This window comes from Antechinus flavipes, chromosome 3, assembly GCF_016432865.1.
Source record: "Antechinus flavipes isolate AdamAnt ecotype Samford, QLD, Australia chromosome 3, AdamAnt_v2, whole genome shotgun sequence".
Taxonomy (NCBI): Eukaryota; Metazoa; Chordata; class Mammalia; order Dasyuromorphia; family Dasyuridae; genus Antechinus; species Antechinus flavipes.
In genome coordinates this window covers 398,365,548-398,381,857 of record NC_067400.1, presented here as the reverse complement: position 1 = coordinate 398,381,857, position 16,310 = coordinate 398,365,548, and the positions used below count along the sequence as shown (strand labels likewise).

Here is a 16,310-nt window from a genome sequence, read left to right as displayed (position 1 = left end):
GCATTGAAAGAAAATATTTTGCCACCAGTCCTGAGAAAAATTTGACTTTATTGCAGTTTCATTTGAATTACTTCAAGTGATCAAGCTTTGGTGGAACAAGACTCAAACAAAGAGCAAGATGATTTCTCTCTTTGTGTTACTTCCTGGAACGACTTGTATTGCTCTCTTTTCTTTAGAAATAAAAATAAAACTTCAAAATCATAGCTGTCTCCGATATAGTTCTGGCCTAGTTACCAGGGGATTAAACACCCTAAACACCTCACCTAGCAGTTTAAGAGGAATGGAAACTATAATCCTATTACATTTATGTAGTTATCAGTGCTCTTTGAATTTCTGATTATCCCTGTCAGTTATCAGGAAGACTTTCTGAACTTAGCTAGTAAATAATCACCTTAAATCAGCTTTATCATGAAGGGTAATGCTAGTACTGATGATAGCTGTAGAGCTGAGAGAATGGAATGAGATTGAATTATCACTGGGAAAGCAAGAAAGATTGTAGAAAGAGCACTATATTTGATTGGAATTTCAGCTCTGATATTTACCAGTTTAGTAGTCTACCTGTTTTTTTTTTTTCATCAGTTAAATGAGAATAGTAATGATTATATTACCTATTTTAGGTAGTTGGGGGTGGGGGAGGTTTAAAACATTCATCCATAGTGCATATAGTGTCAAGATACTGGGGATGTATTTGATTAACAGTAATGATAGCCTGTATTTACATGGTATTTTAAGGCTTTCCAAACCTTATGTATGTTATTTCATTTGAAAGCCCCTTTCAAACAATAAAAAATGAATTGTTATTCTTATTTCCACTTAACAAAAACACACTTTTCAGTGGTAATAAGAGGGGGAGTTATGAATTGATATAATTATTAACGAGGCAGCCTTATAACTTCACAGAAGAGTTGTTCTGACAAAAATAATTTGAAAAGCTTATGATTATAAAATTTGAATTTCATTTGAGTATATTTTCTCATTAAATATTGGCTTGCTTATAACATCTGTACACTTGTACATTCATTTGTATCTTTGCTATGTGTATTTTTTAATTAAAATTTATTCAAATACAATTTTTGTTCTGATAGCCACTAAGTAAAAGCTATTATATGAATATTTCATTTTTATTTTATAGTCACATGCGATATTGTATGAAAAATACAAGGGAGTACAACACTGGGAAAATGCTGCTATCAAGTGTGATATAATCTACATAACATCTGGCATCTCATATCCAGTTGAATTGGGCATACTCAGGTAAGAATTGTAATTTTTTTTTTAAATTTCTGCTTTAAAGCTACTTAATTATGAGGAACCATTACCTCTGGAATTCACTTTTACATGACAGGAATTCCAGTAAATTAAGGATATTATATTAAATAGTATTTTTTCCATTCAAACATATATTTCTACAAATAATATTTTGAGATTCAAATTATAATTAAAGTCATTTTGAGTTCTACACATAAATTTCATTTATTCTACTCTTATTTCTGTGTGCTATCCATGAAAGTAACTCTCAGTCAGTTACAATGAGATGGACACTGAATTTACAATATTCTTGAATGTTTGTTAAAAGCACATTCATTTAACAAACATTTTTGATGGTGCTGAGTGATGTTGTGAATATAGAGATGAACAAGTTAAAAGTCCTTCCCTTTGCATTATAGTATGTAAAATAAAAAATGAACATAAAAACGAGGGAGAAGCAATTTGTTATCTGAAACGATCGTGGAAGTCACTGAAACCATTTGAACTCAGTCTAGGAGGATGAGCTTAATATATGTGACATAGTTAAATATTTGTAGGTTTGGAAAACCGAAGGCACAAAAAGTTACTTCGAGAAAAAAACCACTAAAACATTCTGATATCGAATATAGCGTCATCGGGAATAAAAAAGAGGAAAGCTGGAGAACGAAAATGGCAAACCACTCCGGTATCTTTGTCAATATGATGAATTGTAAGGGGTCCTAGATTCCTGAAATGATGAAAAGTCTCCGGAGTTAAGTGAAGGAGCATCTATTACATTCCTGCAGGAAGAGGGCGCCTCCTTACGGTGGAGGTGCACGCTAGTTCAGAAGCAAGAAGGTGCTTTTATTAATCAAACCCCTCCCATGTATCATCTAATCTCCTCCCAGTTGTTCCTGATTGGTTAATATCCTGCTACCAGCACCTCCCTCTCTCCTTCCTGTCCTTCTAGATATTTCCCCCTCCCCCTCTTTCTAGATATTTCCCCCTCCCCCTCCTTCTAGATATTTCCCCCTCCCCCTCCTTCTAGATATTTCCCCCTCCCCCTCCTTCTAGATATTTTCCCCTCCCTCCCTCCACCCCCTCCCCTAGATGGCAAGCAGTCCTTTATATGTTGGATATGTTGCAGTATATCCTAGATACAATATATGTTTGCAGAACCGAACAGTTCTCTTGTTGCGTAGGGAGAATTGGATTCAGAAGGTATAAATAATCCGGGAAGAAAAACAAAAATGCAGATAGTTCACATTCGTTTCCCAGTGTTCTTTCTTTGGGTGTAGCTGCTTTTGTCCATCATTTATCAATTGAAACTCAGGTCTCTTTGTCAAAGAAATCCACTTCCATCAAAATATGTCCTCATACAATATCGTTGTCGAAGTGTATAATGATCTCCTGGTTCTGCTCATTTCACTTAGCATCAGTTCATGTAGGTCTCTCCAAGCCTCTCTGTATTCATCCTGCTGGTCATTTCTTACAGAACAATAATATTCCATAACATTCATATACCACAATTTACCCAGCCATTCTCCAATTGATGGGCATCCATTCATTTTCCAGTTTCTAGCCACTACAAACAGGGCTGCTACAAACATTTTGGCACATACAGGTCCCTTTCCCTTCTTTAGTATTTCTTTGGGATATAAGCCCAATAGAAACACTGCTGGATCAAAGGATATGCACATTTTGATAATTTTTTGGGCATAATTCCAGATTGCTCTCCAGAATGGTTGGATTCGTTCACAACTCCACCAACAATGCATTAGTGTCCCAGTTTTCCCGCATCCCCTCCAACATTCATCATTATTTTTTCCTGTCATCTTAGCCAATCTGACAGGTGTGTAGTGATATCTCAGAGTTGTCTTAATTTGCATTTCTCTGATCAATAATGATTTGGAACACTCTTTCATATGAGTGGTAATAGTTTCAATCTCATCCTCTGAAAATTGTCTGTTCATATCCTTTGACCATTTATCAATTGGAGAATGGCTTGATTTCTTATAAATTTGAGTCAGTTCTCTATATATTTTGGAAATGAGGCCTTTATCAGAACCTTTAACTGTGAAAATGTTTTCCCAGTTTGTTGCTTCCCTTCTAATCTTGTTTGCATTAGTTTTATTTGTACAAAGGCTTTTTAATTTGATGTAATCGAAATTTTCTATTCTGTGATCAGTAATGGTCTCTAGTTCATCTTTGGTCACAAATTTCTTTCTCCTCCACAAGTCTGAGAGATAAACTATTCTATGTTCCTCTAATTTATTTATAATCTCGTTCTTTATGCCTAGGTCATAGACCCATTTTGATCTTATCTTGGTATATGGTGTTAAGTGTGGGTCCATGCCTAATTTCTGCCATACTAATTTCCAATTATCCCAGCAGTTTTTATCAAATAATGAATTCTTTTCCCAGAAGTTAGGGGCTTTGGGTTTGTCAAACACTAGATTGCTATAATTGACTATTCTGTCTTGTGAGCCTAGCCTTTTCCACTGATCCACTAATCTATTTCTTAGCCAATACCAAATGGTTTTGGTGACTGCTGCTTTATAATATAATTTTAGATCAGGTACAGCTAGGCCACCTTCATTTGATTTTTTTTTCATTAGTTCCCTTGAGATTCTCGACTTTTTATTGTTCCATATGAATTTTGTTGTTATTTTTTCTAGATCAATAAAATATTTTCTTGGAAGTCTGATTGGTATAGCACTAAATAAATAGATTAGTTTAGGGAGTATTGTCATCTTTATTATGTTCGCTCGGCCAATCCAAGAGCACTTAATATTTTTCCAATTATTTAAGTCTGACTTTATTTGTGTGGAGACTTTTTTATAATTTTGCTCATATAATTCCTGACTTTCCTTTGGTAGATAGATTCCCAAATATTTTATGGTATCAACAGTTATTCTGAATGGAATTTCTCTTTGTATCTCTTGCTGTTGGGTTTTGTTGGTGATGTATAAAAATGCTGAGGATTTATGGGGATTTATTTTGTAGCCAGCTACTTTGCTAAAATTATGAATTATTTCCAATAGCTTTTTGGTAGAATCTCTGGGGTTCTCTAGGTATACCATCATATCATCTGCAAAGAGTGATAGTTTGGTTTCCTCATTGCCTACTCTAATTCCTTTTATATCTTTCTCGACTCTTATTGCCGAGGCTAGTGTTTCTAATACGATATTAAATAATAATGGTGATAGTGGGCAACCTTGCTTCACTCCAGATCTTACTGGGAAAGGTTCCAGTTTTTCCCCATTGCATATGATGCTTACTGATGGTTTTAAATATATGCTCCTGACTATTTTAAGGAAAAGTCCATTTATTCCTATGCTCTCAAGTGTTTTTATTAGGAATGGATGTTGGATTTTATCAAATGCTTTTTCTGCATCTATTGAGATGATCATGTGGTTTTTGTTTGTTTGGTTATTGATATAGTCAATTATGCTAATAGTTTTCCTAATATTGAACCAGCCCTGCATTCCTGGTATAAATCCTACTTGGTCATAGTGTATTATCCTGGTGACAATTTTCTGTAATCTTTTTGCTAATATTTTATTTAAGATTTTAGCATCAATATTCATTAGGGAGATTGGTCTATAATTTTCTTTCTCTGTTTTCAGCCTACCTGGTTTAGGTATCAGTACCATATCTGTGTCATAAAAGGAGTTTGGTAGGACTCCTTCAATCCCTATTTTTTCAAATAGTTTATATAACATTGGAGTTAATTGTTCTTTAAATGTTTGGTAGAATTCACATGTAAATCCATCTGGTCCTGGGGATTTTTTCTTAGGGAGTTGATTGATAGTTTGTTCTATTTCTTTTTCTGAGATGGGACTGTTTAGGATATTTACTTCTTCCTCTGTTAGTTTGGGCAAGCTGTATTTTTGGAGGTATTTTTCTATTTCATTTAAGTTGTCGAATTTATTGGCATAAAGTTGGGCAAAGTAACTCCTAATTATTGCTCTAATTTCCTCTTCGTTAGTGGTGAGTTCTCCCTTTTCATTTTTAAGACTAACAATTTGATTTTCCTCTTTCCTTTTTTTAATCAGATTTACTAAGGGTTTGTCTATTTTGTTGGTTTTTTCATAGAACCAACTCTTAGTTTTATTAATCAATTCAATAGTTTTTTTACTTTCAATTTTATTGATCTCACCTTTTACTTTTAGAATTTCAAGTTTAGTGTTTGACTGGGGGTTTTTAATTTGTTCCTTTTCTAGCCTTTTTAATTGCAAACCCAATTCATTGACCTTCTCTTTCTCTATTTTATACAAATAGGCCTCTAGAGATATGAAATTTCCCCTTATTACCGCTTTGGCTGCATCCCATACATTTTGGTATGATGTCTCATTATTATCGTTTTCTTGGGTGAAGTTATTAATTATGTCTATGATTTGCTGTTTTACCCAATCATTCTTTAGTATGAGATTATTTAGTTTCCAATTATTTTTTGGTCTACTTCCCCCTGGTTTTTTGTTGAATGTAATTTTCATTGCATCGTGGTCTGAAAAGGATGCATTTACTATTTCTGCCTTACTGCATTTGAGTTTGAGGTTTTTATGCCCTAATATATGGTCAATTTTTGTATAGGTTCCATGAACTGCTGAAAAGAAAGTGTATTCCTTTCTGTCTCCATTACATTTTCTCCAGAGATCTATCATATCTAGCTTTTCTAGTATTCTGTTTACCTCTTTGACTTCTTTCTTATTTATTTTCTGGTTTGATTTATCTAATTCTGAGAGTGCAAGGTTAAGATCTCCCACTATTATAGTTTTACTGTCTATTTCTTCTTGCAGCTCTCTTAGTTTCTCTTTTAAGAATTTAGATGCTACCCCACTTGGTGCATATATGTTTAATATAGATAGTGCTTCATTATCCATGCTACCCTTTAGCAAGATGTAGTGTCCTTCCTTATCTCTTTTAATTAGGTCAATTTTTGCTTTAGCTTGATCTGAGATCAGGATGGCTACCCCTGCTTTTTTGACTTCACCTGAAGCATAGTAAATTTTGCTCCAACCTTTTACCTTTAACCTGCATGTATCTCCCCGCTTCAGGTGTGTTTCCTGTAAACAACATATTGTAGGATTCTGGCTTTTAATCCATTCTGCTAACCGCTTCCTCTTTATGGGGGAGTTTACCCCGTTCACATTTATGGTTAGAATGACCAATTCTGTATTACTTGCCATCTTGTTAACCCCGATTTATGCTTTCCTCCCTTCTTTCCCCTTTCCCCCCTTCCAAGTATTAAGCTTGTGAGCACCCCTTGCTTCTCACAGCCCTCCCTTTTTAGTGTCCCTCCCCCCGCCTTAGAGTTCCTCCCCCTATCTTACCCCTTTCCCTCCCAGTTCCCGTATTCCCTTCCGCTTAGCTTATTCCTTCCCTTTCCACTTTTCCCTTCTCACTTTTCAATGAGATGGGAGAAGTTTCACCATAGATTGAATATGTCTTAAGATTTTTCACTTAAAGCCAATTCTGAAGGCAGTAAGATACCCACTATATTCATCCCCCTCCATTCTTTCTCTCAGATATAATAGGTTTCCTATGCCTCTTCATGTGATGTACTACCCCCACTTTACCCTTTTTCTGGTACAGTGTCCTTTCCACATCAATTTCTAGAACAAGGTATACATGTATTCTTTATACATCTATATAGTCAAAATATAGTTCCCAAGATTAATCTTTACCTTTTTAGATTTCTCTTGAGTTCTATATTTGTAGATCAAACTTTTTGTTAAGTTCTGGTTTTTTCATCAGAAATAGATGAAATTCGCTTACTTCGTTGAATGTCCATCTTCTTCCCTGGAAAAAGATGCTCATTCTCGCTGGGTAAGTTATTTTTGGTTGCATACCAAGTTCCTTAGCCTTTCGGAATATCATATTCCAGGCCCTTCGATCTTTTAATGTGGATGCTGCCAGATCCTGGGTGATCCTTATCGTGGCTCCTTGATACTTGAATTGGGTTTTTCTAGCCGCTTGCAATATTTTTTCTTTCATCTGAGGGTTCTGGCATTTGGCCACTATATTCCTTGGTGTTTTGATTTTAGGATCCCTTTCAGTGGGTGATCGATGAATCCTTTCAATGTTTATTTTTTCCTCTGTTCCTATGACTTCTGGGCAGTTCTCTTTGATAATTTCCTGGAAGACAATGTCCAGGCTCTTTTTTTCATCATGTTTTTCTGGGAGTCCAATGATTCTCAGATTGTCTCTCCTGGATCTGTTTTCCAGGTCTGTTGTCTTCCCCAGAAGGTATTTCACATTTTTCTCCATTGTTTGATTTTTTTGGATTTGCTTGACTGATTCTTCTTGTCTCCTCGAGTCATTCAATTCCACTTGTTCAATTCTGATTTTCAGTGAAGTATTCTCTTCACTCACTTTTTAAAAATCTTTCTCTAATTGTCCAATTGAGTTCTTTTGTTCTGTGGAATTTTTTTCCATTTCGCCAATTTTGTTTTTTAGAGAGCTGTTTTCTGTTTCCAGTTCACTAATCCTATTTTTCAAGGATTTTACTTCTTTATCCACTCTCTCTTTAACTGACTTCTCCAGGCTCTTTTCCCACTTTTCTTCTAGCTCCCTTGTGAGAGCCTTTTTAATCACTTCTATGAGGTTCATCTGTGCTGAGGAACAGACGCTCTCCTCCTTTGAGGAATCACCTGGGGACTGTCTGTTTTTAGTCTCCTCAGGATTTAGAGTCTGCTCTCTATCTGTATAGAAGCTGTCAAGGGTTAAAGTCCTCTTCAGCTTCTTGCTCATTCTGTCTATTAATCAGAGACAAACTAGCAAAGAAAAACAGAAAAAACTGGAGTCTTTCTTTGGGGGGGGGCTGGGTGTGTTATCGAGCTTCCTCTACAGACTGCAGGGGGCAGCAGTGAGGCACTAGCAGGACTGTGCTGCGCCTGCGCTCTGAGATCCCAGAGCGTGCTGAGTCACTGAGGGGGGGGAAGGGGGGGGCGGCCAGGTCCTGAGAGACTCCAGCTGTTTGCGGTTGTGTTCTTCAGCCCCGGTGTTTTTAGCTTCTCTGCTGGGCTGTTGACTTGCTGCAGGTTCCAAACCTGTAGCGAAGCTCTCCCCGCAGAGACGGCTACGATCACTCCCCACCCCCTCTCCCGTCTGCTCCCGTGCTCTCACTGCCGCTGCCCGCCGCCTGCGCCCGATCTAAAACCGCCCCAGCCCTCCAGTAAAGACAGACCTTTCGTGGCGGATCTCAAGGATGGCTTCTCTTGGTAACTATTTGTGGGTTTTTTTCAGTCAAGCATTGATTCAGAGGCTTGTAATGAAGTGGATAGTGAGAGAAAGCGCGGAGCTTATGCAACTGTGAGCCTCCTCTCCGCCATCTTAACCGGAAGTCCGCTATGTGTATTTTTTAATTAAAATTTATTCAAATACAATTTTTGTTCTGATAGCCACTAAGTAAAAGCTATTATATGAATATTTCATTTTTATTTTATAGTCACATGCGATATTGTATGAAAAATACAAGGGAGTACAACACTGGGAAAATGCTGCTATCAAATGTGATATAATCTACATAACATCTGGCATCTCATATCCAGTTGAATTGGGCATACTCAGGTAAGAATTGTAATTTTTTTTTTTAATTTCTGCTTTAAAGCTACTTAATTATGAGGAACCATTACCTCTGGAATTCACTTTTACATGACAGGAATTCCAGTAAATTAAGGATATTATATTGAATAGTATTTTTTCCATTCAAACATATATTTCTACAAATAATATTTTGAGATTCAAATTATAATTAAAGTCATTTTGAGTTCTACACATAAATTTCATTTATTCTACTCTTATTTCTGTGTGCTATCCATGAAAGTAACTCTCAGTCAGTTACAATGAGATGGACACTGAATTTACAATATTCTTGAATGTTTGTTAAAAGCACATTCATTTAACAAACATTTTTGATGGTGCTGAGTGATGTTGTGAATATAGAGATGAACAAGTTAAAGTCCTTCCCTTTGCATTATAGTATGTAAAATAAAAAATGAACATAAAAACGAGGGAGAAGCAATTTGTTATCTGAAACGATCGTGGAAGTCACTGAAACCATTTGAACTCAGTCTAGGAGGATGAGCTTAATATATGTGACATAGTTAAATATTTGTAGGTTTGGAAAACCGAAGGCACAAAAAGTTACTTCAAGAAAAAAACCACTAAAACATTCTGATATCGAATATAGCGTCATCGGGAATAAAAAAGAGGAAAGCTGGAGAACGAAAATGGCAAACCACTCCGGTATCTTTGTCAATATGATGAATTGTAAGGGGTCCTAGATTCCTGAAATGATGAAAAGTCTCCGGAGTTAAGTGAAGGAGCATCTATTACATTCCTGCAGGAAGAGGGCGCCTCCTTACGGTGGAGGTGCACGCTAGTTCAGAAGCAAGAAGGTGCTTTTATTAATCAAACCCCTCCCATATATCATCTAATCTCCTCCCAGTTGTTCCTGATTGGTTAATATCCTGCTACCAGCACCTCCCTCTCTCCTTCCTGTCCTTCTAGATATTTCCCCCTCCCCCTCTTTCTAGATATTTCCCCCTCCCCCTCCTTCTAGATATTTCCCCCTCCCCCTCCTTCTAGATATTTCCCCCTCCCCCTCCTTCAAGATATTTTCCCCTCCCTTGACATCCTTTCCCTGTTCAGAAGTGAAAACTCCAAAGGGGAATATTGGTTAATATACAATTAGTCTATTACCCCAATTACGTTTCCCAGGTCATAGAACCCAACTAGTTTGAGCCTAATCCGGGAATGTGATAAGGTTGGTTGAAAAGAATACATGGACTCATTTCTGATTGGTTGAATCCACCTGTTAAGCAGCTTTATTAATTACTTTCAGAATACTAGCTCTGAAAAATAAATTGTTTTGTTACCCCATTCTGGGGATCCTTCTATCACATCAAGATAATTAAAAAAAGAAGATTAAGAAGAATAGGATGAGGCTGAAATGACTGAACAACAATGTTTGCAAATTTTCGAAGGTTATTTCGGTAGCTTCTTTGTCCTTCTGTTTGTATTTCTGGGCAACAAAATTCAGTTCAGCCTTTAAGCACCTGTTGTTGGCAGATTACAATGGTAGGTGTGCAAGTTGATTTATTATATAGATAAGACACATTTGCTCTTCTAACGTCTACTGGAGAGATATGACACATAATCACAACACAAAATAATGCATAGAATGCAAAATAATTAATACTGTGAAAGATCTATTTTGATTTTATCTTACAGTCAACTCCCACAATTGGGAAAGTCCATTCTTAGGAACTTTTCTCTCGGACAGTTTCTAAGTAGGTGTCTACTACTGCCATTATCCTCCAAGGATTCTTATCATTTCACCACTGTATTTGGGGCATTCTTGAGAACTCTGGTCTTTGAATATTCTCAGAAGCTTAAGGAGGAGGAAGATAAGAATTTGAAGTCTATGAATCACAGGCTTGTTGGCTTTGTGTTCAAGTCACCATTTTTATTTCACAACAGCATTTTACAAGTCACAGGGTGACATTTTGAAAAGAGAAGGGATATAGATTTTTTTGTTTCTAATCATCTTTTGGAAACAAATTAAATAAGTTCCTTGTTATTGCAAAAAGTTTTCAGGGTGCATACTGTCTTGCTAATTGAGGCCTTAAAGATCCACACCCTATAATCTCCTGACTGATTTGGGGAATTCATCAAATTGACCAAAGACTATTGATCATAATCAGTTTCACCTATGTAAGACTTTAAAAATAGAATAGTGTTACAGTGAATGCTGGACAAAGGAATTTGAATTCATTTAATGGACAATAGTAAGCCTTTCAAGATTTTTTAATACAATAGCATCATTACCAGATCTATATATGAGGATTATTTTAACAAATGGCATTAAGAGTATTAGAAGGGAAATGGAGAAAGCATTAAATATTTAAAACATTCACATTTGTAATCCAGACTACTACTTTAATTAAATGGTGTTCAAACTGAGCTTTCTCTCAATAAAATAACCTTGTTCTACCTCAGTCAATTTTTGATCTTTAATGATAGTACTCTTTCCATCAGTTCAGATCACAGTCATCTCAACCTATGATTCCTATCTATACCCTCCAGTATGTTTGGGACCTTTGTTCATCTTTAAACATGCAACAGAAACCAGTGGAACATAGAGGATACTTTGGTTAATCTCTTACTCTTATTATATGGTTATGACCTTTCAATATCCTTTTTGGGGTCATACCATTCTCAGATTATATCCTTAATCCACAGTATGTAACTGATAATATATTGCAGTCTGTTTATTCTCTCCGCATGTGTGTCTCTTGCCTTTTGGACAAACTACAATGTTAATTCTTGAAAGATTATAGTATTTCAGAAATACAGCATCACTGCAAGTATATTTATGAATAATATAGGCAGTCTAAATATCTGGTTCATCAATTTAAATATCTTGGACAGACAGTATGGATGAGCAAGCAGGACTGCCTTTTGGGAAAGTTTTCAGGGTTTTTAATGATTCCAAACTTCTTGACATGACTAATAAAAGAAATATGGATAAAAAATATAATTCTTATGTTTGTTTATGGAGTGTGTAATAATAGCAAGTGATTTTCTTGTAAATTGATTGCTATTTGCAGACATTTGTATCTGATAAGTCTGCTCTAAATAAGTATTATATTTGCCTTATTGAAAAAGAAATAAACTGCAGTCTGAGAGCAAAGAATAACTTCTGAAGCAAAATTCACTTATTTAGGGCATCAGAACCTATATTTGTTTTACTAAAACAGTGTGATTTGTTCTTACAGCATAGTTTAAACAAAGAAAAATATGACTCTATGGGAAAAAATGTACTATAAGATTGCGGTTTAAATATGAGTAAAATGAGGAAGAAAAACATTTGTATTTAAGATCATAATTAAAGTTAACTAAAAAATGCTGCTCTTTAGTTAATAGGCTTTAATAATTATCCATTAAAAATATTAGAACCAAACGATCCCACTGAGTACTAATTTGATTGAATGTTTTTATGACATAAAAACTATTTGGAATAAGTTTGTATCTGTAGCATTTAGTATAGGTTCTTTATAAATGTTTATTGAATTTATCTGAAAATAAATAAATAAATGAATGAATATATATCTATATCTATACACATGCATGTGTGTGTGTGTGTGTGTGTGTGTGTGTGTGTGAGAATGATCAGTTGGAAGAGGTGTTTTGGAGCCACAGGGAAATAGATTTGCAATCTTTAAAGTAGCAACAATATAAGCGATTTGATTATGATTCTATATATGAAAATCAGGAAATAAAAGTTATGATACACATTCAGTAAGGATTTATTAAGCACTATGTGCCAGGCAGTGCGATAAATTCTGTGGATACAAAGAAAGGCAGAAGATAAGCCTTGCTCTCAAGAAGTTGACATGCATCAGTCATGCATCAGGCAATCAGATGTCTGGGTTGTAAAATAAAACTGAGTCTGGCAAGGTATAATGGTATTACAAGGTATGAGGAACTAATCATTCAGAACAGCTTAGACTCCAGGTCTAAAAAGGTTTGGTTTCATAGAGTACAATCTGTGATTGAGAGAGTACAATGACAGGGTAGCAGGTAAGAGAGTCTTATAAAGTGAAGCATAACTGGAAACTCGCTAAAAATTAGTGGGAAGCACTCATCAACAAGGACAATGATGATCCCAGGTCTGAAGTAGGATTATGGGCAGGGTATAAAGTAAAAATCTCTTCTAAACCCCTAGCACCTTACTCTGTACATAGCAGGAACTTAATTAATAGAGTCTTGCTTAAAGGAACACCTTCTAGAAATAATGTAATGGCCCGAGGTCACTTCTCCAGACTCACACTTGAGAAAACTTTAACACAGAACTTGAAATAGCTTGGATTGGCCCGATGGAAATAATCAGGTAGTACTATCTCAGTCCCAAGTTCTCAGAGATGATGACTGAAAATAAATGTTTTTGTTTTTGTTTTGATTTGTTTGTTAAATAAAGTTTTTGAAATTTATCACAGGAGTTTCCTTAGAACGTCTTTTGACATGTGCAGCCGGTATTTCATGTAGATTAGTTTGTCTTACATGTTAGACAAGCTGATCTCTTAAGAAAGAGACCAAACACAGTTCCTTGTCTAACTGGTCAGATACTTTAGTTTGAATTGTTGAAGGCCTTTTGCACATCATCTTGATCTGTCAGCTTCCCCATTTTGCTAACTTTATCTTTCAAATTTATCAAGTTATTTCAATTATGTTTGATGCCTTTCAAAATGTACTTTTTAACTCTTAAAAATTTGATATCTCTAATTTTCTGCCACAAATCATCAGGGATGAGATATTTTTCATAAACATTTTATTTCATGCTCTTAAAGATGTGAATTATTTAAACAAAAAAATCAATAAGAACTAGTTTATAATGAGCAATTTTATTCTAAGTAGCTTCTATGAAATAAAAATCAATTAACATTCACCCAAATTAGTACTTAGTGGAATCTTTTGGTGCCAATATTTTAAATTGCAAATTATCAAATCCAATAATTATGGAAGCAATATTTTTTGGTTAACTTAATTGCAGTCAGAAATACAAATAACTTTTCTTCCTTTGATCTCATTTTACTTGTACTTAAATTACAGTCTTAGAAGTATGTTTCTCTTCTAATTTTTTCATTTTGTAAGTTATGCCCTAAGAACAAATCAGACACTTGAAAAAAAAAAATGTTGTTTTAGTCAAATGATTATTTCAGTAAAAAGAAATATAGGCCCCAGTGGCCTGAATAAGAGTTATTCTTTGCTCTTGGACTATAATTTCTTTTCCTGAAAAACAAATATAATGCTTATTTAGGGCCAGGCTTATCAGATACTAATAATTTCTGCAAATAGAACTACCTGCTATTACTATAAACTCCATAAGCAAACATAAAATTTTTTTTATCATTCCTTTCAAGAAGTTTGGGATCATTAAAAACCCTGAAAATTTTTCCAAAGGATATCCTGATTGCTCATTCCTAATATCTGTCCAAGATATTTAAACTGATGGGCTAAATATTTAGACTGCATATACTATTCATAAATATACTTACAGTGCTGCTATATTTTTGAAATACTATAATCTCTGAAGAATTAATGTTAAAATTTGTACAAATGGCAAGAAGCAATATGGAGGAAATGAGCAGATTGCAATATAGGAATGTTATCGGAGAATGGTATGATCCAAAAAGGATGGGGCTTGGGAAGGCCATAATCATAGCAAGAGTGATAGCTAATTTAAGAGTATCTTCCATCATCCACTGATTTCTGTTTCATATTGAAAGATGAACAAAGTACCAGAAATGTTAGAGGCAGCCTGTTTAGAGAATTCATTGGAGGATATGGATAGAAGTCATACAGATTGAAGAGAAAGCCCCAGCCTTGAAGGAGCTTACTACCTAATGGGGAAAGAAAAGACAAAAAAGGAAGCTGGACATTACTGACTATATCAATAACCAAACTAACAAAAATCACATGATTATCTCAGTAGATGCAGAAAAATCATTTGATAAAATACAACATCCATTCCTATTAAAAAAACCCTTGAGAGTTAAGGAATAAATGTAGTTTTCCTTAAAATGGTCAGTAGCATTTATCTAACACCATCAAGAAGCATCATAATGGGGACAAACTAGAACCATTACCAATAAGATCACATAAATCCACATAAATCATGAGCATTTTTATATATTACAAACAAAGTACAACAGCAGGAGATAAAAAGAGAAATTCCATTTAATATACAGTATTTGAGAGTCTCATCTGCTAAGATAAAGTCAGAAACTATATGAACACAATTGCAAAACACTTTCCACACAAATAAAGTCAGATCTAATCAATTGGAAAAATATCAAGTGCTCGTGGGTAGGCCAAACGAATATAATAAAAATGACAATACTACCTAAATTAATCTACTTATTTAGTGCCATACCAATCAAACTCCCCAAAAACTATTTTACAGACCTAGAAAAAACAATAACAAAGTTCATCGGGAAGAACAAAAGATCAAAAATTTCAAGAGAATTAATGAAAAAAAAAATGCTGATGTTGGCGTGCCAGACCTTAAGATATATTATAAAATAGCGGTCATCAAAAGCATTTGGTACTGGCTAAGAAATAGGGTAGTCAATCACTGGAATAGGTTAGGTTCACAGGATAAAATAGTCAATGACTATAGTAATGTAGTATTTGACAAACCCAATGTCCCCAGTTTTTAGGATATTTTAGGATATCATTATTTGATAAAACTGCTGGGAAAATTGGAAACTAGAATGGTAGACATTAGGCATTGATCCATACCTAACACTGTATATACCGAGATAAGGTCAAAATGGGTTCATGATTTAGTTATAAAGAGTGATATTAGAAGCAAATTAGAAAAATATAGGATAATTTACTTCTCAGATTTATGGAGAAGGCAGGAATTTGTGACCAAAGAAGGATTGGAGCTTGTTATTGAACACAAAATAAATAATTTTGATTATATTAAAAAAATTTTGTACAAACAAAACTAATATAGAAAAGATTAGAAGGGAAACAATAAATTGGGGGAACTTTTTACATTCAAGGGTTCTGATAAAGGCCTCATTTTTAAAATATATAGAGAATTGACTCAAATTTATAGGAATTCAAACCAGAAATGTTTGTGGCTGCCCTTTTTGTAGTGGCAAGAAACTAGAAACTGAATGGATGCCCATCAATTGGAGAATGGCTGAATAAATTATGGTATATGAATGTATTGGGATATTATTGTTCTGTAAGAAACGACCAGCAGGATGATTTCAGAGAAGCCTAGACAGACTTACATGAATTGATGCTAAGTGAAATGAGCAGAACCAGGAGATCATTATACATGGCAACAGCAAGATTATATGATGGTCAGTTCTGATGGATGTGACTCTTCTCAACAATGAAATGATAATTGCATACATATTTATACAATTATCATGCTGCATAAGAAAAATCTGATCAAAAAGAAAGAAAAATGAGAAAGAAAATAAAATTCAAGCAAATAACAAAAGAAGTGAAAATACTATGTTGTGATCCAGACCATGTTCCCAAAGTATTGG

The 16,310-nt window shown here is 34.8% G+C and overlaps 1 protein-coding gene across 10 annotated transcripts in view; it reads left to right on the top strand.

The window, feature by feature from the left end:
• GULP1 (GULP PTB domain containing engulfment adaptor 1) overlaps positions 1–16,310 on the top strand; it is a 409,533-nt gene that overhangs the window by 136,364 nt on the left and 256,859 nt on the right. For 6 of the 10 annotated variants that reach the window (XM_051986054.1, XM_051986044.1, XM_051986042.1 and 3 more), the window contains one exon: positions 8,681–8,802. The gene's annotated coding sequence lies outside the window, so the exon portion shown is untranslated. Of the gene's footprint in view, positions 1–1,132; positions 1,255–8,680; positions 8,803–16,310 lie in introns of all 10 variants that reach the window. The other 4 variants (XM_051986048.1, XM_051986043.1, XM_051986047.1 and 1 more) reach the window with 1 other exon arrangement.